This window comes from Mustela erminea, chromosome 5, assembly GCF_009829155.1.
Source record: "Mustela erminea isolate mMusErm1 chromosome 5, mMusErm1.Pri, whole genome shotgun sequence".
NCBI classification, from domain to species: Eukaryota; Metazoa; Chordata; class Mammalia; order Carnivora; family Mustelidae; genus Mustela; species Mustela erminea.
Window position 1 is genome coordinate 84,529,790 of NC_045618.1, and position 24,720 is coordinate 84,554,509.

General features: G+C 42.2%; 1 long non-coding RNA gene across 1 annotated transcript in view; it reads right to left on the reverse strand.

Annotated features, from left to right (window-relative positions):
• The window catches only part of LOC116591255, a 65,595-nt gene that overhangs the window by 14,409 nt on the left and 26,466 nt on the right, over window positions 1-24,720 (reverse strand). Inside the window, exon 2 of the long non-coding RNA XR_004285912.1 lies at window positions 5,286-5,383. This is a non-coding gene — a long non-coding RNA (uncharacterized LOC116591255). The remainder of the gene's footprint in view (window positions 1-5,285; window positions 5,384-24,720) is intronic.

Here is a 24,720-nt window from a genome sequence, read left to right on the forward strand (position 1 = left end):
GAAGAGTGAGGAACATGGGGGACACAATGTAAGAAACCAAACCATCATCTCATACAGAGGAAATCAATGCATAATATCTAAACCTGAAGCCTAAAAAATAGCATTATAAGCTTGCTATTTAGAAAGCTCTAAGATTTAGAAGTACTCACCTCTGGAGTGGAATCAAATGTGGGGTAGGAGGAACATGGTAAATATTTCTCAACATTAGAGTCGTAGTACTAGCTTAACTTTTTCAATCATGTACATATATTACTTTGGTTAAAAAAGTTTTTTTTTTCAGATTTTATTTTTTATTTGAAAAAGAGAGAGTGCATGAGGGAGAGGGAGAAGCAGACTCCCCGCTGAACACAGAACCCAACATGGGACTCCAGGATCATGACCTGAGCCAAAGGCAGACACTTAACTAACTGAGCCACCCAGGTGTCCCCCACCCCCTGCAAAAAAAAATAAAAATAAAAATTTAGTCTAGGGGTGCCACCTAGGTGGCTCAGTCAGTTAAGTATCAAATCTTGATTTCAGCTCAGGTCATGATCTCAGGTTCCTGGGACGGAGCCCCAGTAGGACTTAATTTAAAATCACAAAACTAAATCAATTTCTTGTGCTCAGTGCAGGGACAGCTTGCCCTTCTCCCTCTCCCCCTCTATCTAGCTCTAAAATAATTTTTTTTAAAAAAAGAGTTTAGTCTAAAGGCTCTTTTATTCCCCCTCTTTGGGTCAAGGCAAAAAAAGGGAAGAAAAAGGAAAAAAGCATGTTATAGAAAAGACAAGTAGTATGAAGCCATATTGATAATAACATCTATTGTATGCACAGAAAAGAATGCAAGATGACATACATCAAGGTGTTCACAGTGATCATCTCTAAGTGGTAGAATTATAATTTTTTATTCTTTCTACTCTTACCTATATTTTATTCTATCTTAATATATTTAATAACATTTAGCAAGGATCATATATTGCCTCCATAAGGAAGAAAAACGAATAAAACCATTAAAACTAAAAAGAGAAGGAAAAGAGGAAGAATGGAAGAAGTGGGTAGGGTCACTAGATTCGAGTTGAGAAATCAGGCCCTACCTCTTCCTAGGTTTTTCCTCTATTTGGCATGTTTTTATCCTTTTGGGTCTTAAAGATTTCCCAGTTTTAAAACAAGGATATTTGTACCTGCTCTGTCTCCCTAGAGAGGTTATTGCAAAAAGTATCCAAATCAGCCCAGTTGTAAAGCGTGTTATTAAATGTGGTAGATATGGTAAGAGCCATGGGAAGAACATGCAAAATGAGGGGCTCCTTGTACTTCACACAGTCCTCAGTGGTGCCACTGCCCCTCCTCCCTTAGAGATGTTCACTCAGAGCTTCCTCAGCCCACCTCAGGGACATCCCTCAGAAGCTCGGAAGCTCCTTCCTGGGAGAGCTGGCTGGAGGATGAAATTCAAGGACACCTCCTTTGGGCTTCTCCTCCTTTCTTTACCTTCAGGGGCAGCCTTGCAAAATCACATCCTCTATCCCTGCCCTTTTCAGAAACCTTCCATTTTCCAGGATACACGGATTGGTCCTCATTCCTCACCAGGCCCATTCCCCCCAAACATTCCCATTCCTCCTCCCACCAGGACCTATCCCAGCTGGACGCTGCCACACTGGTGTTTTGCACAGGGCCTAAGAGAGGGCCTCAAAGGGGGGCTCCTCCTAAGACCTCTACCCAAATAAGGACATCTTAGTCCTGAGGACTTTCCTCTCAGAACTAGGTTGCTTTGAAAGGTCCAGGATTCAGGCCCAGGATCCAGAAGAGACTTAAAAGTCTACAGGAAGGAGGTGAGTGTATTTAACGATTTCTATCTAAAGCCTTGGAAGACAGGCAGTAGTCCTTCAGACAAACTGTTAAATCTGTACCATCAACCTGTGCTCTGACTTGATGTTGACCATCAAAACCACCTACCCTGCACTGATACACTTCTTGGTATCAGTGAATCCTGAATTAGGAGTTGTTAGAGGATCCATTGTCCAGTTTCATCTCTACATCTGACTAGCCAGCCACGAGATCTTGACGAATCATTAACCTCTCCCAGGCTCGGTTTCCTTACCTATAAAATGATTTGGTTCCTTTATTGCTTCTAGAGTTGCCTCTTACTCTGTCATCTACTCTCGCATTTTGCTTTCCCTGTTGTCTTTGTAGCTCTCAGCCCTATTGCCCAGTCTCCTATAGAGGCAAAATCAACATGCCCCTGAGGAAAAAGGGAGTTGAGCTGCCTCTACCTCCTGGACTCCCAGACACCAAGGCTCTCCCCTTCCCCCACAGGGTCCTGCCTTAGCCTGCCATCCTCCAAGGGCGAGCTAGCTGGAAATATGAGTCATTAACACATGGAGGACCAGGCATCCAGCTGCCATCAGGCCCCTGACAGAAAAATGAGATTTTTTTTTTTTTTTGTAATATCAAGGACCTTCTCTTTACATAGAAATGATTACAGAGAGCTACTTCGATTTTTAAAATTTAATCCTCAAACTGTTGAGGTTACAAACTTGAAAAATTTAGGTCTCCCTTAAACTTTTAAGTTCAATTTGGAGGTATTATTGGTCTTCATAAATACAGCAAGTGTTAATCACATTTAAGAGGTTTTTAATTAATGCTTGATTCCATTTACAAATTCAGTTTACAAAACTAACTCAAACATTTTAAGTCACATTTATATTTTAAAATTTAATATATAAGTGATATATATTTAATATTTAAATTATATTATAAATACATTTGCTGCAGTTATATAATAATACTATAAATATATTCAATATTAATATGTAACATGACATACTTAATCTTTTATAAGGACATCAAACGTCTAAAAATCTCTTAGAGCTCTAATAAAATAAACTTTAAAGCATGACAAATTTTCCAGTCTCTCAAATATTCCAATACTGATGGTAATTTTAGAATGTCTTTTAATTTAAAATCACAAAATTAAATCAATTTCTTAATCCCATTATTTAAAATAGTCAAAAAAATGACCATTACTTTCTTGGGCCAATTTCCTGTAAATATTGCAAATACTTCAAATACCAAAGGTACACAAATTAATAGAACTATTCTGAGTTTGATGGTTCTCTTAAACATTTCTACATTTACTTACATATCTTTGCAAGAGGAAAACTGCTAAGCCAAGGTCCAGTATTTATTTACATTAGGGTAGTACAGTCTGTGGGTTAGCACAAATGTGTGACGACACTGTACCATAAAATGATGGACTTGGCGGCAATATGGCGGGTCAGTGTGGGTTCATCAGTTATAACAAACATACCACTCTGGTGGGGGAGGTTGATGATGATGGAGGCTATTTATGCGTGTGGACAGGGCAGCTGTGAGCCATCTCCGTACCTACCCCTCAATTTTGCTGCTCTAAAACTGAACACAAAACTACTCTAACAAATTAAGTCTTCATTTAAAAAAACAAAACACAAAAAAACAACAAAAACAAAAAAAAATGCTTACCCTCTAAGAAACAATGTAGAATTAAATAGTCTGAGCCCCCTTGCAGCTGGAATAGGTTTGCGAACAACCAGAGGCTACTGGGGGTGACCCCACAGATCGTGGCTCTGTGTCGAAGCCTGTTTCTGAGTTGCCTCGTCTCACATCCCACCTCCCCCAAATTCAGGTAACTCCTCACCCGAGTCTCTTCTCTCCATGTGTTTAGCTTCAACCAGACTATTTGCTGGCCCATTCTATCCTGAACTTTTTTTCTTACTCATTTTTTTAGCCTTTACAGACTTTTTACCTTTAGAGATATTTCAATGTCCTCCTGCCCACCCCCCACTCCATAGAATTCCTTACAGTTTTGTCCAACTCCATTTTCCCAGTTTCAAGATCATGTCACTGACGCCTGGAAGAAGGTGGGTAGGTAGAGCGTATTGAAATTTCTGGATGGCTTTCACCTTCCTCTCTATACTGATGGAAACAAACAGAGAATGTATCACTGTCCCTGACCTCTCTTTCCATAGTGGGGCCACCTCTGTCACTTCTCATCCGCCTGATCTCAGGCTTCTTCTGGTAGAGCCCTGCAGGCCCATTGGGTCTAGGCACCCCAGGGTCAGTTCAACAAACAGGCTGATGAGGTTGGCAAGGTATTTTGCTTTTTAAATTTTTTTTTACTCCCTCTCTCTCTCTCATATGCACATGCATCCACACACCCTAGGTGCGAGTGTGAGTGCACACACAGCTCTGTACAACTGACCCTCTGTGGCCCAGAGCACAGGCTCTGTGATCATGCCCATCAACTCCCACCAGGCTGGGGAATTCCAACTTGAAATCCCTAAGCAGGCTAATTCTATCATATTCTTCAGCTGTTGACAATGCAGCTGCCTAACCTATTTCCTTTTCAGTCTTCTTTTGTTGTAGGCGCTCTTACTTGAATACCAAATAGGTTTCTCCACCAGGGCACACAAGTGGAATGACTAGTTTAGAACAGACCATTTCCAAGGTAAGGGGAATAACTCAATAAAATTGATGGGACAAGTCTCCCTCTTCTGACCAAGAGGGGTCCATGGTGCAGAAATGTAGTACAAGAAAAAGACGCTGGACATAAAGTCGGACAAATCATTCTCTAATCCAATTTCTGCTACAAACTGTGCGTCTTGGACCCAAACTGTGTGAGCCCTGGTTCCTCCACTTGTGACATCACCTACATGGCTACAGGGGCAACTGACAAGGATGTTTCCAAGATTACATTTTAAAACATGTAAAACATTTGAATCTCTTCTTTGGGTGGTTAGCAGGATTCTATCATGCTCCTGGTTTTCTACCCACCTCACTGAGGTCCCCCTCAGTCTTTGCTAGTTCCTCCTCATGCCCCAGCTTCTGAAGATTGGGTTCAAGCCTTAGACTTCTGCTTTCCATATCTATTTACTGCTTCGGTGATTTTAACCAGTCACATGGTTTTTTTACACTGTCTGTAGGCCAATGAGTTGTACATCCTATCTCTATCCCAGAACTCCTCCCTAAACTCCAGACTCATATGTCCCCCCGCCTACTTATCATCTCAGCTTAGGTGACACATAGGCATCTCCAACTACACATTCCAACCCCATTCTCCTACAGCCTTTCCTTATTCAGTAAATGGCAATTCTATCCTTCCAGTTGATTGGCTCCAAAATTGTGTATTCATCCATGACTCATCTTTTTCATACCTCCTATCCATTCCATCAGCAACTCCTGGAATGGAGCTGTATCTTCAAAACATATCCTGAAACACACTGTTTTTCACCACCTCAGCTGCTGCCATCCTGACACAAGCCAACAACGTATCTTACCTTGACTCTTGCTATAGTTTCCTAAGTAGTCTCCTTGGTTCTGGCCTTGCCCCTTCCAGCCTCCCCAGTCTGTTTTTCACACAGCAGATACAGTGATCCTGTTAAAATACAAATTAGATCATGTTATTCCTCTTCATAATACTGCCCAACTTCTACTCATCACATTCAGAGAATCACACTTACTAAAATACGGCGATCTGGGTTGCTTGGGTGGCTCAGTCAATTAAGCATCTGACTCTTGGTTTCTGCTCAGGTGGTTATCTCAGGGTCACGGGACAGAGCCCTGTCTAGGGCTCCACATTCATCGGGGAGTCTGCTTGGGATTCTCTCTCCCTCTCGCTCTGTTCCTCCCCACCAACCCCAGTGCATATGCTCTCTCTAATAAATAAATAAATCTTTAAATAAAATAAAATAATTTTTTAATTTGCAAATCAGTGTCTGCTTCATAGGGTTGTTATGAAGATTGGGAATCACTATATGCGAAGCATTTAGAACTGATATTCACTGAGTGTTTACTGCATAGCAAGCCCTGCCCTACATACTTTATATATAAACTCATTATATATCAGCTCATTAATCCTCATAAGAATTCTGGGGTATGTACTCTTATTATACCCATTGTACAGCTGAGGAAGTCCTATTATAGAGAGGTTAAAACCTCTCCCAAGGTCACACAGCTAGTGAGTGGCAGAACTAGGTTTCCACTCCAGACAGTGGGCCACCAAGGCCTGTGTTTTCACCAACCTGCCTAGTCAGGAAGCCTTCTTCTTCCTTGACATATTCTTTATTTTATTTTATTTTATTTTATTTTTAAGATTTTACTTTAAGGACTATCTGTAACCAACATGGGACTTGAACTCACAACCTCGTCACATGCTCCAACTCTACCGACTGAGCCAGCCAGGAGTCCCAGTGACATACTCTTTAGATGTTGAATAGTATCCCATCATATAGAGGGACCATTAATTGACTTAAGCAATTCCTCATTAAGTCATCTGATATGATCATTCTTAAGCTTCTCACTTAAGGTAGGAAATTCATGTATTCAACAAATATTATTGAATGACAAAATACTAGGCACCGGGGACACAGCAGTGAACAACCAAAAAAATGGATGTAAAACTTGTCACGCAGATTACATTATTTAGAAGTACTTTTTACAATGGAAGTATCACCAGAGGCCTGATTTGCTTATTGTCTAATTGTTCTTCTCTACTGAGGCGACCAGACTTAGCTTCATTCCTTTAACATATCTCTTGGGCAAGGTAGTCAGCTAACTTCTATGGGAAGAATGAAAATGATTCAGACATGGACCTTGCTCTCAGGAGGTTGTATATTAACATGTGCCTGAGTATCTCTAGGAAGCAGTTCTTGTACAACTTGTTTCTGGGTCTATCCTATACCTTTTCTCATTTGCATACCTGTCATTAAATATCTAAGCTCCCCAAGGTGGAAGAACATTCATGTGGTTTCTTTTTTCTCTTCCCACAGAGCCTAGGAGAGTGCTTTGAAAACAATGGCTTCACAGATCTATGGAGTCCCAAGTTCTAGAAAGAGTCCTCAAAAAACTACTTGGCCACAAATTTGATTCCCCCATTGTTCTGCCTTTATTTAGGCCACATCAACAGAGAGAAGAAGAAAAGAATTAAGATATTGAGCCACCTTTAATGATGATATTTTAATTATTCTCTGACTTTTAACCTTTTAACCATTTAGCCACTGGGATGGAGGAATCCTGACAATCAACTAGAAGTTCACTTCAAAATACAAAAGATTAATCATCACACACACACACACACACACACACAATGCATGCACACATGCACACACACCCTGCTTAAAAACCTTCAATGATTTCCCATCATTCTTGAAGAAAAAATAGGCAAATCCTCAGCAAGGCCTCCAATGGACAAGGCCGTAAGTGGCCTGGCTGTGCCTGCCTCTCCAGCCTGGCCTCACAGGGCGCCATAAGCGCTCTTGCTTTCTGTATATTAGCCACAGGGCCTGGCTGTGGTTTTTGAAACAAGCCTGTACCATTCTGCCCCAGGGCTTTTGCACATGCAGTTTCCTCTTCCAAAGAAAGCATTTTTTTCTCCAACCTTCAGATTCAACACAATCATTACTTCCTTAGGCAAGCTTTCACTAGCTCAGGGCCCCAGACTCCACCTGGCATCATAACTTTCTCAAAGCATCCATACCCTTCCTTTAGGCTTAGGCATCTGTTCATTCAACCCAGTTGTAATTTTACTTGTGTATGTGAAAATATGTCATTGATGTCTCTCGCTCCTCCACTAAATTCAATGCTTCATGAGCTCAAGAAGCATTTCTGGTTTTGCTCATCATTATACATCCAAAGCTGAGCACAGCCCTGGAAACCTTTACAGTGATCATTCATTCAACAGATATATAATGAGCACATTCTATGTACACAGTCTTGTTCTATGTGCTGGGAATACAACAGTGAACAAGCCCAAATCCCTGTCTTTCTGGAACTTATATTCTGGTTTTGGAGAAGAGAAAATAAGCAAATAAACAAGATGTTTTCACGGGCATAAGCATTATCAAGATAGGGGGTAGGATGTGACCACTGGGGATGGGGTGGGATACTATGTCAGACAATGATCAGGGAAGGCCTCTATTGAGAGGTAACATATGAGCAGAGTCTTGAGTATTTTGAAGGCGGGGCTGGAGTTTCTGTGCAAAATTGGAATAGTCCCAGGCCAACGAGAACAATCAACTAATCACCCTAGCACAGAATGCTGCTGAGAGCCTGACCGCCTGCCTTTGGCCTCTTACCCGAGAATATGTCTCTCTCATACCTCCTAAGGGTCTTTTCCAGAAATATTCACTTTTTGAGAAACTATTAGAGCTTAAGACTTAATAAATACTTTGTAATGATGAGAAGTCTTCCCAGGAATACACCCCCATTCAGCTAAGAATGATCTTGGCTTTAAGATTCCCAGATACACCAGGCCCCCTCCTGTCATCCACCAACTCTTGGAGGCCCATATTTGGACTTCCATTTGGGTGAAATCCACCCACCAGGAAAAGCTCATTTCCTCCCTCCCTCTGGCTCACACTTACAGCTGGAACCTTCCCCTATAATATCCCTTGGCAGACTCCTTCTCTCCCTCCTGGCTGGCTGTGCTTCCAGAGAGTTCCACCCAATAGTAAATTATCTGTCATAAACTACAGAGTTTATGACACCCCAGGGGTGTTCCCACTCCTCTGGGCCCCAACAATTTGTGGCTGCCCCCTTGGAACAGGTGCTAATTCGTCCCCCATTCTAATTGCTCTAAACTACCTCTTTAATGGATTCCAAAAACAATTCACTGGCTAACCTTATTTTTTGTTTCATGTCCAGTCAAATTCCCAAGCCACTGTTAAGAGCTTCTCTTTTTCTGTTACCCCCTTTCCCACTTTCCCTCACCCTGGTCTTCTCCCCTTGCCTCCCCACTGCCTCCAACTGAGCTGAGTGTCCTAGTGCTCCAGAGCCAAACCCACAGGGCTCTGATCCCAACTCTCCTCCCACCAACTGTATGGGCAACGTTATTACCTACCTCACTGGGATGCAAAGAGGGTAAGAGAGTTAATTCACATTAAGCACCTAAAACAGTAGTACACAGTAGGCCTTCACGTGAATGTATTGCACAAATGAAATGTTGGCTCTTATTATTATCCTAGAGAACTAAGGGCCCTTTCTGCTGTGCTGGAGAGTAAGTGGCTGCAGTCTCTGGTTTTATTTGAAGAGACAAAATACCCTTCTGCCCAAATGCCTCCCTCTCAACTTTAGAACCCCTACCACTAGCATCTGCATTTTAAATAACACATGGGGAGGAGAGGAAACATTGAAACAATTATTCTATTATTTTTCTAGAAGAGTATATCAGATTAAATGGAAGAAGGATAGGCCTATAGCTGGATGGGAAGGAGGGAGTATGTGGCTTGTGTGGAGAGAGGGTCTGGGGTGGGGGCAGTGGGGAGGGCACTCTAAGGAGGGGGCACCATGAGGGCCCTGGGTCTTGAGAGGGTGAGAAAAGCTGAAGCAGAGGGCATGCAGAAATGTAAAGGGTGGAGAGAGAGAGATACAGAGACAAAATTCGTCTAGGTTGTTGGAACCAACTGCTTTTCTAAACCAACACACCTTTCTTCCCCAGCTCTGCCCCCAGTCGAGACTGAGCTGTTTACTGCAGGCATCCTGGTCACGACAAAAGAACCTGTATTTCCAAGCCAGTCTAAGCTTGAAGAAAAATGCTAATTCTACCATTTAGAGACTGACAAAAGTTAACTGAACCTTTCTAAACCTTCTCTGTAAAAACAACACAAACTGTCCCCCCCCCCCAAAAAAAACCTCTTAAAGTTGTGAGGATTAAATAAGGGAAAGCCTGTGAGATGCCAGGGTTGGGCTAGTTCCTGGGAAGCACTCGAATCATTCAGCTTCCTCTATTCCCCAGCTCCGGCCCTGGGCACACTCAGTTAGCTTTCTCAGCACATCTGTACAATCCTCTTGTACAGTTTCATGCCTGGTCTTTGCATGTGATTTATTCCATTTAATTCAATTCAACAAAAACCTTGTAGAATGCCAAGCACTACACTGAGTGCTAGGGATACAAAAGGATCAAGTCCCACTTGATCCCTCCCCACCAAAAACATGTAGGCTAGAGGGGAGACAGGTGAGTACATAGTTCGCACAGTAATGAGCGCACCAGTAAGAGAAACACAAGGGCTGTCGGAACATAGACAGCTCTCATATTGTGTAATAAATGCATACATAAAATCCATGGCATTTATGTTGTTTCAAGACTCCCCTATCATGGACATCTGCAATAGAAATCTGCATAGACATCACAGTGGAGCTAACTTTTACACTGGAAGTAGTTCCAAAGTTGGCACTAACTGAAAACCTCATAAGCAATCACCTTAAAAAAAAAATCCATATTATTAATAAAATGCAGTAGACATGGTTTTTACATACAACCATGCATAGTTATATACATGTAAATCTGTAAAAATCTACAATAATAAACATTATTTAATAAGGAATACATATGTAAAATACGTTCATAGAATTTTATTACATAGAAGAAACCAAAAATTGAATTAGATTGCAAAATCAATGTTCATGTAAAAGCTTTTGGGAAAAATACATTTTTTTTAAAATATTTTTATTTTTGGGGGTGCCTGGGTGACTCAGTTAGTTAAGCGTCTTCCTTTGGCTCCGGTCATGATCCCAGGGTCCTGGGATAGAGCTCTGAGTCAAGCTCCCTGCTCTGTAGAGAGTCTGCTTCTCTCTCCCCCTGGTCTTGCGCGCTCGTTCACTCTCTCTCTCTCCCCCACCCTCCCTCTCAAATAAATAAATAAAATCTTAAAAAAGGGGTGTTGTTTTTTTTTTTAATAAAGTTTTGGGTTGGTTTTTTTTTTTTTTTGTAGATTTTATTTATTTATTTGACAGACAGAGATCACAAGTAGTCAGAGAGGCAGGCAGAGAGAGAAGAAGGGAAGCAGGCTCCACGCTGAGCAGAGAGCCCGATGTGGGGCTTGATCGCAGGACCCTGGGATCATGACCTGAGCCGAAGGCAAAGGCTTTAACCTACTGAGCCACTCAGGTGCCCCAAAAGGGGGGGTATTTTTAAGTAATCTCTACACCCAACATGGGTCTTGAACTTATAACCCCAAGGTCAATAGTCATATGCTCTACCAATTGAGTCAGCCATGCACCCCAAAAATGCATGTTTATTTCTGGTAAATAAAGTCCTAAAGGGCCAGGATACAGCTGAACACAAAGCACATTCACACTCTTCAACTGGGCTTTTCTGAAAAAATGTACATAGAGGAAACAGACTCAGAAAATCATCCTTTAATTCTAATAGGATCTGGTTGATTTCACAGAGTATAAAAAGAAAACTAGCTTCCAAAACTTATTAGTCTTATATCCTTGGACAAATGATAAGATCACAAAATCTCTAAGTTTTAAGAGAACTTAAAGATCACTAGTCCAACCTCTCATTCAGATGTTTCAGTTCCTCCCTAAGGGATCCAACAGCCTCTACTTAGATCATTCCAGTGGCTAGAAACTACCCATTCCTAAGAACACCTCCAGCAATAAGTAATGTAACCATATAATTACTTCAAAAATTTAATACGTCAAAATAATGTGTTGCATCAGGATCTTCCTGGTGTTGCTTCACTTTGAAAATATTATGATTACTCTGTAATATCCTTAGTATATTAAAGGGTCATACAAACTGATAAATCACTAAGATCATAATAAATAAAAATATAAATAGAGAATCACAGCACTTGTATTAAAAGGTTCAGTCTAGGGGCTCCTGGGTGGCTCAGCTGGTTAAGCATGTAACTCTTGGTTTCAGCTCAGGTCATGATCTCAGGTCCTGGAATCAAGACCCATGCTGGGCTCTATGCCCAGTGAGGAGTCTGCTTGAGACTTTCTCTCCCTCTCCTTCTGCCCTCCCTCCACCCCAGCCCATCCCCACCTCTCTCTCTAAATTAAGTAAATAAACCTTTTTAAAAAATAAAAAATAAAAGGTTCAGTCTAGCTCATTTGACAGGCAAAAAAAATTTTCACTAACAGAGGTTCTGAAAATTGTAATACTCAATATTAGCAAAGGAACAATGAAACACACTTAGAAACTGATTTTTTAAAAATGTAGATTGCTATGTATTTCATGACTTACAATTTGACAATTCTCATTTGTCAAAGAATAAAGACCAAGAGCACCTGAGGTGTTTTTTTCTTTTTCTAAATCACACCTGAGTCTACTAATTTACCAGCCAAGGGAGCACATACCACTGGAGACATTCGCAGAACAGTACCCTAAAGGGGGAAAGGTCCAGATTTGGTTTGGTTTGGTCTGAAGTGCTAGGAAGGAGGAGTGCCTGATGGTTATTCTAATCAAGCACTGAAAACGAGCCCTCTGGGTGGGTAGTAAATTTAAACTAGTCCCGTTACTGATTGAACAGAAAAGTCTTCAGTCAGTTCCTGAGGTGGGGGGTGTGGAGGGGTGTGGGGGGTGTGGGGGGGTTGTCCCTTAAGGTTCAAAGTTCTTTATTAGTTTCACATGGTTAGAACCAGTTGGGATGAAACATAATTTTTGGTTCTTATATCTTCCAGGCAAATTTTGTTGTAAATGAAAATTTGTCCTTGTAGCCATTCCTTCAACGCTGCACAGTAACCAACTCCACTGCACAGTAACCAACTCCACGCTGGGCACTGGCAATACTGTAGTCAAGAAGGCAGTTAGTCTCTGCACACATGGGAATGGCCAATAGGCAATGTGATCTCATTATGAAAATATTTATATTATTTGACCTAAAAATTCCACTTCAGGAAACCCATGCTAAAGAGATAATAAATAAAATGGTCAAATAATTATATACAAAGATATTCACTGGAGTATTGCTTAGTCAAAAAATGGAAACAACCTAAACTTCCAACAATGTTGAAAAAATATAATATATTCATGACAGTGACTATAAAGGTTTAATGACATGGGAGAATGTGTATGCTAAAACATTACACAAGGTAAATAAAGTAACATAGACTGTGGCCTCAGTTATATTAAAAAGAATTTTTAAAGTCACTAGGAAGAAATATACCTGAAAGGCTAACATTATTGAGATAGATATATATATATCTATCTCAATAATATATATATATATATATATATATATATATATGGGACTATAAAGGGTTTTGTGTCTTTATATCTTAGTTTATTTGTTTTTACAAAATCATATATTAATGTTAAAATCTGGAGTTTGGCAAACCCTCTACGCCCTCCAAAAAAAAAATTTTTTTTTTAAACAAAAACAAAGTAGGCAACTGAAGAGTGCTCTCCAAGTGGCTTAGCTCTGGTGTTTGCAGTCAAGATCCCATAACCTTGGGCTGTGTCTAAAGGTAGAATTTCCATGAGAATTAACTCATCTTTGTTCCTACTGACTCTATAGAAACTGTGTTCTCCGTGGTTTACCCGAGATGAACAAACAAAAGTGACACAGATTTTTCTGAAGTGGACAATGTCTCCCCCTTCCCACCCCTGATTTTGTAGGATCAAGGAAAAGAACCCCCCACCCCACCCCCCGCCTCTCCTTTCTACGGGTCACGGTAGAGAAGGAAACTCCAAACACATTCTCATCTTGAACCTCATGGCAACCCGAAGTGGGAAGAAGCTGAGTGATGTCAGTCACACTGCCCAGGGTCACTGGCAATGACAAAAAGCCTCAGGATTCAGACGCAGGCCTCGCGTTCCAGGTGCGGTCCTCCCCCCATCCCCACGCCGCAGCAGCACGACCCTCATCTATGGCAGGCATCCTAGGACCCCCTTGGTGTATTTGAGGAGGACTGGCCAGTTATTCAGTGAACACTGGTCTTACTGTAAGCTCAGCTGTGTCCCTTTAAAGCCTACCAAAAGGTAACAGCTGTGTAGACAGTGGGCCGATTTCACACTTATTAATATAAACTCCCCCTCCCCCAGCCCCCCGCGCCCCCCTACACACACCCCCGGACTCTTTTTTTCCTCTTTAACTTGTCTTTCCAGTGAATACAGGAGAATGGAAGATGTTGGTAAAACAGGCTCTGCCGGCACTCAAATGTATTTATTAAAGAGCTAAGTATCTCTCTATATAAGTTACAGCAAACTGTTTTCTTGCCAACGCATAAAATACCTAAAACATAAGCTCTGACTTCCTCGGCTGTCCCGAGGATCGAACAGCGCCTGTCCTTCCTATCCTGCTCGCGTCACAGGGTCGTTTAGGGATCGACCGAAACAAAGAGGGTGCGAGACTACAGATGGCTCTTCACTGAGGTAAGGGGCTGCGAAGTGCAAACCCAGACACCGGGCCTCGGGTCTCAGTGGACCACCCGCATCCCCCAGCCCAGAAGTGGGGAGAGGTGAAGCCCGGTGCCCACGCGGACCCGACGTGATCGTGGCCGCCCCTGCCTGGCAGAAATCCCCGGGTGCCGCCGCTGAGGATCAAAGATCACAGCCCCTCAGTAGCCATAAAGCCGTAAAGAAGATCAAAATCGGTCCCAGCGGCCAGCCGAGGGTGAAGTCCTCGGCGGGCGCGCGGCGCGGGCGCGCGCGGCTGTGCGCGAACCACCCAACCAGCGCGCGGGCGGCGGCGGCGCGGGCTTGGCCCCCACGCCCGGCCCGGCCCCGCTCGCCGCGCACGTAGCGAGAGCGTGAGTCAGCGCGCTCGGCCGCGCCCCTGGGCCCAGGCGGGGTTCCCTGGGACGGGGCCGGCAGCCAGCACGTCCCGCCGCTCCGCTCTGCAGGCGGATCTGCAGAGCTGCTGGCCGCGTGGGCGGCAGAGGCGGCGCGAAGGGCCGGGCGGTGGCAGCCTCGAAAGCCACGCGGTTGTGGGGCTCGCCTTCCCTCCGCCGAGCTTCCCTCCCCCACCCCCACCCCACATCTCCCCCGGCCCGGAAGGAGGGGCGGCAGGGGGGAAGGGTAGGACGGAGCCTTGGACCGCGGTTCTGCGCCAGCGGGAATTCGACCTTCGTGTCCCTGTGTGCTTTCCTTTGAGCCGCAGGCTCGTTGCTCACGTTGGGCGCGACTCGACAGTTCCCCCGCCAGGGCTGTGGGGCCCAGCTGCGAGGGGTCGAGCCCGGGGCAGACAGGGGGTGGGGGGTGGGGTGAATAAATTAAGGGGGGGGAAGTCCCTTATCAACCTAATCTCACAGGCGGCAGGGCTTAGTGGAGGCGGCCTGCATTTCCTCAAATCTGCACCTGTTTAGTTACAACCACCAACTTCATAAGAGGAAATTGCCTACGTGCCTGACGGCTGAAGGACAGAATTAGAAGTACTCTTGACTAAACGTGTGAACACAGCAGTGCCTCCCGTTCAGCCCTAGACCTACAGGGTTGCAAGACGGGGCCTCCTGAGGGCAGAAAAAAAATACAAGTCCTCCTTTGCTCTTTGGTAAAATATTCTTTTCCAAATTAGGGCACGTTATAAAGCTTTCCTTCTTATGGATCTGTGATGTGCCTTTGTCACTCTGAAAGCCCGAGACGGGTCGCCATGTTATGGGGAGGGGGCTGGAGAAGAATGCTTACGAAGGGAAAGAGACAGATGGGGAAGGGGAAATGTGAATTAGGAAAAGAGCACTGTTTGAACAAGGAGTAAAGTGATTCACGGAATATTAGTGAGCCCCTTATAGAGGTGAGGCATGCCTGGGCACCGGAATGCAAAATCAGTGGCTCCCCAGGGTCCCTACTCCTAAAGGTTTACAATTGAGAGGGGACATCAACCACGTGAAGTGAAACACAAGGGAGAATTAGTGCAATGGTTCAACACCGGGGCCCAGAAGCCAGGCTGTCCAAGTTCCCATGCCTGCTCTCCAGCATGCGGAGCCAACTGATTGCCCTCAACCCCCTTCATTTTCCTTGTTTGAAAAATGAGAATGAAAACAATAAATTTTAGGACTTTACAAAGAACTAAATACATTAATACAAGCAAAGCACTTGAACAATGCCCTGTGTTCCCGAGGCATTCAATAAATATTGTTAGAAAAATTAATGAAGGAGACGCAGGCAGGGCCCAGTACAGCAAGGCAGACTTTGTACTGCTTAACTCCAGAAGGCATATACACACAGATGTGAATGGAACTTTCCAGAGCTGGACTATGGGGTAATCCTGAACATATCTATTTTAATATTGTTCATAATAGCAAAAAATGGAAAATTGAAATCATTTATTTGTAAATAAAATGTACATTCATAAAATTGAGTGATATTAGAGCCATTAAAAGGAATAAATTACATCTATGTATAAATCTCAAAAAGATATTGACTGAAAAACAGTTAAGTTGCAAACAGCATGATGCCGTTTATAGAAAGAATGCACACCCAAAAATCCATATATTTTATATGTCTATTTTTTAACGCCAGAAGAACACACGCCAAACTTGAAGGTCTCTCTGGAGGAGGAATTAGGATTTGACATGGGGGTCATTAGGGATTTAGCTTATTCTATTATTATACTAATGTTTCAAAGATGGATGTACATATATATTATAAAGTTTTGTGGGTTTCTTTTAAGGTGGAGATATACAAAATAAGATGAGAAGCAAACGTATCAACACTGGCTAATTCTGGGTTCCAAGAATATGAGTGATGATTCCTTTTTCATTTGTACTTTTCTGTATATTCAAATTAAAAATAATTACAACCTTGCAGTACAAGTGCTATCGGTTATGAAAGTGGTGGGCCTGGAGAGCCTGTCTTGGGTGAAGATAGGCTTGCATGCCCAGAACTTCTGGTCACAAAAGAGGAAAGAGCTGGCTTTCCAAGACCCCTCTGTTCTGAGTGCACCCCAGAGCAGAAGTGGGTGCCTCTGGCACGCCGGGGCTGGCTGGTAGACTGAGCCGGGGCTTCCCTGAGCATGGTGTTGTGGGTGCCTACCCTTTGTAGGTTCCTCCTTCAGTCCTTAGGCTCCCTAAAATATCGCATTCTAGTGCCTGCAGGGGAGACAGCTTGTGACAGTAGAATCCCTGAGATAGGGCGCCATGCCACCCACAATACTGAAAATGTAGGGAGCTACTGAATGTCACACAAGAGATAAATAATAAAGGTGGAAATGGAAAGCTTATCCAACTCCCAGCTGTGAATGCCTGCTCATCTTCTCAGCCTCTGCTGAGGACACTTTTTTAAAAAATTTAACTTTCTTTCAGTGTTCCAAAATTCATTGTTTATGCACCACACCCAGTACTTCATGCAATACGTGCCCTCCTCAATACCCATCACTGGGCTCACCCATCCCCCCGCAGCACCCCTCCCCCCACCCAAAACCCTGTTTGTTTCTCAGAGTCCACAGTCTTTCATGGTTTATCTCCCCCAGCTCGGTGTAGCAGTCAAGGTTTCAGGCTTTGCAGACACTCAGATCTAGACTATGATTTGGGACAAGTTACTCAACTTCTCTGAGCCTCTTTTGTGAAATGGGGATAACGCCAGTGCTGCGGGGGACCCCCTCAGTCCGCTGTGGCTAGCTGTGGATCAGGAAGAGAAGTCTTTTGATAACAGACAGTTTTAAAGAGATTATTTCTTATCCTATCTGTCCTTTACCCTAGTAAAGGGTTAAATGGCTGTAGAAAAAGGATGAAAGCCTTTTGCCTCAGTCACGTGGGACTGAACTTGATATTGACATTCTAAGAGAGTTTTAGGCCTAGGAACAGTTGTTTGAGAAGAAAGCCGATTACCCCCCCTTAAAGAACCCTTTGTTTTTGTTTCTTAATAGATAGAATTATCCACTCAAAGCCGCCATCTCCAAACAGGATGCTCTCACATTTAAAAAATCACTTGGACACCAGTGCCTTCTGAAGGAAGCAGACGGAACTTGTGATGACACGAAACACACGAAGAATTCCTTCTTCCTCCCTTACTTGCTTTCTCTCCCTGGCACCCATAAACAAAAGCGTCTAAGGGATTTTTAATTCTGTCATACTGAAACTCCATGATTTAAACCGTTTTCCCAGCTGCTTCTTTAGAACGGGTTGCACAAAATGTTGTTCAGTCCAACCAGCCCTGGGGAAGGGTAAACACGTACCATGGGATGGTGGGACGTGCAGAACGTCAGGGGAGCAGAACCCAGCAGAGTTAAGCATGTGCTGTGACTAATAAAAGAGACCCGGGGTGTGGCTGTCATGAGAGAAGTCACCTCCCCACAGGGCCCCAGTACCTAAGAAAGTTGGGGAAAACAACCATCGATTCCCAGGCAGTATTTACCCAGCCAGGGTGAATGTGGCTTAAGTTATCACATTCATGCTTTTCCGAGCTGCTCTCCTGTGTTTGTTCAGGAAGGGGGTGCTGCCACAGGAAATCTAAATGATCTCTTTTGGGTAAGCCCTGTATCTAGGAAGCCAGAAGCCCGGCCCACAGCAAGACAGAAAAGCCTCCGCCCTCGGCCCTGGCCTGAGCCAAGATGCCCAGGCATTTCCCCAGGCATCCCAGCCCAACACCCCTCCCTGTCTTGTTACCAGGGTTGGGCTGGGTACGTAGGAAGCCTCCCGGCACAGGGCATCATCACTGGCATGAGTAACCTTTCCCCTACGTTTCAGGACAGCCCTGGCCCCTTCACCAAAAGCAGGTTGTGTTATTTCTCAATGTACTGGTGGTGGGCATAGCATTTTTTGTTTGTTTGTTTGTTTGCTTGTTTTTTGGTTTTGGGATTTTATTGCTGCTACAGAAGTAACATGCGTCGGTTGCAGAAAGAAACCTAAACGAAATAAGGGAATATCAATCACCCCTATACTTGGTAGAAGAGTGTTCCCCTATTCAAATTCATGCTTCTCTAGAACCAGTGAAAGTGACCTGTGAATGGAAATAGGGTCATTGCCTATGTAATTAAGAAGCCATACTAGGGGCACCTGAGTGGCTCAGTCAGTTAAACAACAGACTCTTGGTTTCGGCTCAGTTCATGATGTCAGGGTCATGAGATGGAGCCCTGGGTCGGGCTCCATGCTCAGCGTGAGGTCTGTTTGGGATTCAGTCTCTTCCTCTCCCAGTGTCCCTCCACGTCACCCCCCTCAAAATATAAATAAGTAAATCTTTAAAAAAAAAGAAGTCAAACTGGCCTATGGTCCCAAGATGACTAGGACCATATGACTGGTACCAGTACGACTGGTGTTCTTGTAAGAATAGGGGATTTGGACACAACATGCAGGGAGAAGGTCATATGATTACAGATAGAGACTGAAGGGCTATGTGCAAACCAAGGAACACCAAGGATGGTTGGCCACCAGCAGAAGCTATGAAGAGACAAGGAAAGACCAAGAGCCGTTAAAGAGAACACAGTTCTGCCAACCTCCCCCCCAAACTCACTCTCGCTAAAATAAATAAACAAATCTAAAAAAAAAAAAAAAAAGCCACCCATCAAGGTCATCAAAAACAAGGAAAGCTTGTTAAACCATAATAGCCAAAAGGATTCTAAGTAGTCATAATGATTAAATATAACAGGATATCCTGAATAGATCCTGGAACAGACAAAAATGGGCATTATATAGATACTAAATCTGGATCAAATATGGTCTTTAGTTAATAATAATGGATCAGTATTGGCTTGTTAATCATAATAAATGTGCCACATGAATGAATATAAGATGTTAACGATGGGGGAAACCAGGTGTGGCAGTATATGGGAATTCTCTGTATTATCTTTGTAATTTTTCTGTAAGCCTAAAACCATGCCAAAATATTAAGTTTATTAAAAAAAGAAAAAAGAAAAGGAAATTGTGTGCATAGGGCAAGGAGCTGGTTGTGGATGAGGATGAGGGTCAGAAGATTCATCGGAAGTATTACATTCCCTCCTGGCCTGAAAAAATCAAAACACCATTAACTCAACCTATTCCTTCCTCCCAAACACCAGCAGAGGTGTCTGGAATTCAAACTATTCATGACTCTTCCAACAAAAGATTATATTTCAGTAAAGTAAAAACAAACAACACACAGGGTACTCGCTACATCAAAATTCACAATAATACAGTCCTCAATTTTTCTTACCACTTTATTTACCACAACCTATCCTGCATACATGCCATGTTTTAGTCAGACTGTTCTAGAATGGTAGTTCCCAAACTTTGTTGTGCATCAAAGTCACCTGGCAGACTTATTAAAAACAAATTTCTGAGTTCCAGCCCTAGAGTTTTTTGTACATTAGGTCTGGAGTCAGGCCCGAGAACTTTTCTTTCTTTTTTTTTTTTTTTTAAGATTTTATTTATTTATTTGATAGAGAGAGATCACAAGTAAGCAGAAAGGCAGGCAGAGAGGGAGAGAAGAGGAAACAGGCTCGCTGCTGAGCAAAGAGCCCAATGCGGGGCTTGATCCCAGGACCCTGAGATCATGACCTGAGCCGAAGGCAGAGGCTTTAACCCACTGAGCCACCCCGGTGCCCGAGAATTTTTATTTCTAACTAGTTTCTGGGTGATGTTGATGCTGCGAGTCTGGGGACTAATAGTTGGAGAACGACTGGTCTAGAACTACCCTCCTTATCTACAGACTTTTTTTCCTCCTTACCTCTGTGCCTTTGTACATTTAGAGTCCTATCTGGAAGTCAAGCAACATATTTAGTCCCAGGCATGCCAATAGAGTCTTAGGCTATAACAGTGGTTCCTAGCCTCATGAGACTTACATTCTAGGAGTCAGACAGGCAAACAATCAATCAATCAATCAATAAGAGAATTATAGTCTAAGGGAAGTGCTCTGAAGGAAATAAACAGGGTTCTGTGACAACTAATTAAGAGTAGGAGGTATATGAACATTCCTTGGGTACCTGATCACCATCCATTCTCCCCAATTCCCAGGCTTACACTATCATGAGTTCTTCAGCAATGCTGGGTGGGTGGGATGGACCCCAGCCATAGGTCCAAAAGTGAACCCTACCTGGCTTAAACCAATTAGCACGGGCAATCTTCCTGATCCCAGTGTTGTGATAGATGTTATGGTGCCCAGTTCAGATGTTCTTTTCCCAGGCAGCACACACGTCCCCCAGATGCTGTGCGTATTGACTGCTAAGGCACACAGCTGCCCTCTTCTCCAGAGACTGTCCTGGCTGATAGGTGCTGCCCACTCTGGGGGCAGCACTCAGCCAACAGATGACTACTCTATAGGCACAAAAGCTACTTTGCCCCTGTGTTGTGGGTTTATGCTCCCTCTGTGCATCAGGCCAAGACTAGAATTGACCTGATGTTTCTTAATTCTTCAGTATGTTTGCCTTCCTTATCCTGTTCTACTCTCTCCCTCACAAATGTGTCTTCCTTCCTTCTTTCTTTTCTTTTCCTTTGTTCTTCCTTCCTTCTTCCTTCCCTGCTTCCTTTCTTCAGTACTTTCTTTTCCTTTTATAGTCATCATGTTGCACATTAGGTTTCCAGAACTTACTCACCTTACAAGTAAAAGTTTGTATACTCTGACCAACGTCTCCCCACGTCTCCCACCCCACAACCCCAGATAATCATTAGTCTTCCTGTTTCTCTGAGTTTGACTTACTTGGATTCCACATGTTAGTGAGATCATGCAGTATTTGTTTTCCTCCATCTGGTTTACTTCATTTAGTATAATTTCTTCCACAATCATCTGTGTTTTCACAAATGTCCTTTTTAAAAAAATTTTAATGTAATTTTTACACACTTTATTTTAAGTAATCTCTACACTCAACATGGAGCTCAAACCCAGAACCCCAAGATCAAGGGTTGCACGTTCCACCAACTGAGCCAGCCAGGTGCCCCTGCATGTCCTTCCTTTTTAAGACTGAATACTCCATGTCTTCTTTATCTATTCATCCATTGACAGATATGTAGATTGTCTCCATATATTTACTTGAATAATGCTACAATGAACATGGAAGTGCAAATATATTTTCAAGATGGTGATTTCATTCCCTCTGTATATATACCCAGAAGTAAGATTGCTGGACCATACATGGTAGTTCTATTTTTAATTTTTTGAGGAGTCTCCATACAGTGTTCCATAATGGCTGTACATATTTGCATTCCCACCAACAACGTATGGAGCATGTTCCTTTTTCTCCACCTGCTCACCAACACTTGTTATCTTTGACTCTTTTATAGCAGGCATCATAATAGGTGCAATTTCTCTTATTGTGGTTTTGACTGGCATTTCCATGATAATTAGTGATGTTGAGGATCTTTTCATGTACCTGTTGACCATTTGTATGACTTTTGGAAAATATCCATTCAGGTCCTTTGACCATTTTTGAAATCAGATTATTTGGTTTTTTGCTGCTGAGCTGTTTGAATTCCTTACATATTTTGGATATTAACCCTTTATGAGATATATGATTTGCAAATATTTTCTTCCATTCTGTAAAGTTGCCTTTTCGTTGATTGTTCCCTTGGCTGTGCACAAAATTTTCAGTTTGATGTAGTCCCATTGTTTATTCTTGCTTTTGCTTCCTGTGCTTCTGGTGTCCAAAAAAAAAAAAAAAAGATCATTGCCAAGATCAATGCCACAGAGTTTTCCCCCACATTTTCTTCTAGGAGTTTTATACTTTCAGGTCTCACATTGAAGTTTTTAATCCATTCTGAGTTAATTGTTCTGATGGTGGAGGGTCCAATTTCACTCTTTTGCAGGTATGTATTCCGTTTTCCTAACACAATTAATTGAAGAGACTATCCTATTCCCATTGTATATTCTTCACACCTTTCCTGAAGATTATTTGTATATGAATGGGTTTATTTCTGGGGCCTTGATCCTGTTCTATTAATCTATGTGTCTGTTTTTACGCCAGTACCATGCTGTTTTGACTAGTGTAACTTTTTTTTTTTTTTTAAAGATTTTATTTCTTCATTTGACAAAGAGAGAGATGACAAGAGCAGGAACACGAGCAGGGGTAGTGGGAGAGGGAGAAGCAAGTCTCCCGCCAAGCAGGGAGCCTGATGCGGGGCTCGACCCCAGGACCCTGGGATCATGACCTGAGCCAAAGGCAGATGCTTAACAACTGAGCCACGGCGCTCCGACTAGTGTTAACTTCTAATATAATTTGAAAGCAGGAAGTGTGAGGTCTCCAGCTTTGTTTTCCTCGCCCAAGATTACTTTAGCTATTTGGATTTCTCTGAGGTTTCATATATATTTTATGATTGTTTTTCCTATTTCTGTGAAAAATGCCATTAGAATTTTAATAGGAACTACACTGAATCTGTAGACCATTTTGGGTAGTATGGACATTTTAACAATATTGATACTTCCAAACCATGAAAATGGGATAACTTCCCATTGCTTGTGTCTTTTTTTATTTCTTTCATCAATGTTTTATAGTTTTCAGTGTACAGATCTTTTACCTTCTTGGTTAAATTTATTTCTAAGTATGTTATTCCTTTCGATGCTATTATAAACAGGATTGTCTTATCTCTTTCAGATAGCTCATTGTTGCTGTATAGAAATGCAACTGATTTTTGTATGTTTTTATATCCTGCAACTTTACTGAATTTATTTATTAGTGTTAAGAGTTTTTGATGGAGTCTTTAGGGTTTTCTATATATAAGGTCATGTCATCTGCAGTGATGATTTTATTTCCTCCTTTCTGACTGGGTGCTTTTTATTTTCCTTTTTTTCCCCCTTACCAGCTCTGACTAGGACTTTCAGCACTATTTTTAAATAGGAGTGGCAAAAGTGGGCATCATCATGGCAAGAGGAAAAGCTTCAGCTTTTGACTGTTGAATATAATGGTAGCTGTGGCTTGTCATATATGGCCTTTATTATGTGTAGGTAAATTACTTTATACCTAATTTGTAAGTTTTTATCATGAGAGGATGTTGAATTTTGTCAAATGCTTTTCCTCCATCTATTAAGATGATCATATGATTTTTATCCTTCTTTATGTTAATAGCACATTTACTCATTGCATACATTGAACAAACCTTGAATCCCAGAGATAATTCCTACTTTATATTATGGTGTGTGATCTTTTTAATGTGTTATTGATTTGGTTTCCTAGTATTCTGATGAGGATTTTTATATCTATCCTCATCAGGGATATTGGCCTGTAGTTTTTTTATAGTGTCCTTATTTGTCTTTAGTATCAGAATAAGGCTGACCTTGTGAAATGTTTAGAAATATTCCCTTCTCTCCAACTTTTTGGAAGTGTTTGAAAAAGACTGGTATTAATTTTTTTTTTTAGTGTTTGGTAGAATTCAAAAATAAAGCTGTGGGGCACCTGGGTGGCTCAGTGGGTTAAAGCCTCTGCCTTCGGCTCAGGTCATGATCCCATGGTCCTGGGATTGAGCCCCGCATCGGGCTCTCTGCTCAGTGGGAGCCTGCTTCCCCCTCTCTCTCTGCCTACCTCTCTGCCTACTTGTGATCTCTGCCTGTCAAATAAATAAATAAAATCTTTAAAAATAAATAAATTAATAAAGCCGTGTGGTCTTGAGTTTTTCTTTGTTGGGAGGTTTTGTATGACTGATTCAATTTCCTTATTCATTATTTGTCTGTTCAGATTTTCTGTTTCTTCATGATTCAGTCTTGGTAAATTGTATACTTCTAGGAGGATAGCCATTGCCTCTACTTTATCTTCTGGGTTTGTTGGTGTATAATGCTTGCAGTAATCTCTAAAAATTCTTTGCATTTCTGGGCAAAAGTTGTAATATCTCCTCTTTCTTTTCTGATCTATTTATTTGAGTCTTCTCTCTTCTTGGTTAGTCTAGCTAAAGATTTGTCAACTTTGTTTCTCTTTTCTAGAAAAACCATTCTTAGTTTTGTTCTTTTCTATTATTTTTCTTTTTATTGTTTTTTCAGTCTCTATTTCATTTTGTTTCTACTTTAATCTTTGTTATTTCTGCGGCTAACTTTAGGCTTAGTTTGTTCTTTTTTTTCCCCTAATTCCCTGAGGTTATTTAAGGTCTTCATTTTTTTTCTTAATTTGATGTTTATCCTATAAACTTAACTCTTAAACTGCTTTTTCTGCATCT